Source organism: Chaetura pelagica, unplaced genomic scaffold (assembly GCF_000747805.2).
Source record: "Chaetura pelagica isolate M959 unplaced genomic scaffold, ChaPel_1.0 scaffold246, whole genome shotgun sequence".
Lineage (NCBI taxonomy): Eukaryota > Metazoa > Chordata > Aves > Apodiformes > Apodidae > Chaetura > Chaetura pelagica.
In genome coordinates, this window is record NW_009953647.1 from 289,604 (window position 1) to 290,604 (window position 1,001).

The following is a 1,001-nucleotide window of genomic DNA, read 5'->3' on the forward strand; positions in this document are numbered from 1 at the left end:
GGGGCTGGGGGGGTCCCAGCTCCTCTCTCTGCTTGGCCACCGCCCTGTGTGTCCCCTCGTTGTTCCATGAGCCCAGCCCGTGTCGCAAGCTCCGCTCCCCGTGCCGGGGAGGCACCTGCTCTTCTGGCCAAACCAGGTTCTAGCACCCGTGTCAGGGAATGTGGTTGTGATGCTGCAAGCTCCGGTCACCCTTCCCTTGCAGCTCCTGGCTGCTCACAGCTCGGTCCTGCCCTGCTCCTCAAGCGCACCAGCACCCCTGAGCAGGGGAGGGGGGGTGGCTGAGGAGCTGGGAGTGCAGCTGTACAAGGACCCCCATCTCCTGGGCTGCCTAGTCAAAGGGACTGCGTGTGCAGCAAGAGGACTGGGGAACAAAAAGGGATGAGGGGAGGTTTTGTAGAGGCAAGAGGTGTTTTCCCTAAGTGTGTGTTTGTTTGTGCTCAGGTCGGATCCCTCCCAGTACTGGAAAGGTGTTCACTGTGGAAGAGCTGCTTGCTTTGGCCTCAGCTGAAGCCCCGATCTGCACCCGAGAGGCCTCAGCCTGGGGTAGAGCAGCCCTGAACACTGCCTCGTTTGTGCTTCGGGAAGGGGCGTGCGTGGCCATCCTGTCACCGTGGCAGCACACCAGAGAGCTGACGGCTGTTTTTCTCACCCCAGCCTTCACATGTTTCCCTTCGCACCAGCAGGAGCCAGCCGGTGCCTGTCATGGCCACAGATATGTGCAGAGCAGCAGGTAATCCCCATAATGCTGGTGTGCCTTTGGGGGGGCTTCAGGCTGAGCCAACCCTCAGTGATAGCTCAAAAGTGGCACCTTACACCCCCAGTCCTAGCCCTGCTTGCTCTGTAGGGCAGGAGCAGTTGCGTACTCCATGCTGAGGGGCAAAGCTGGCAGCCTCCAAGCCAGGACAGGGCTGGGCTCAGTTTTATCTGCCATACCTAAAACCCCCCATCCCTGTGATTGATACAGGACCATGTATGTGCCCCCCTGCCTGTGTCTGTGTGTG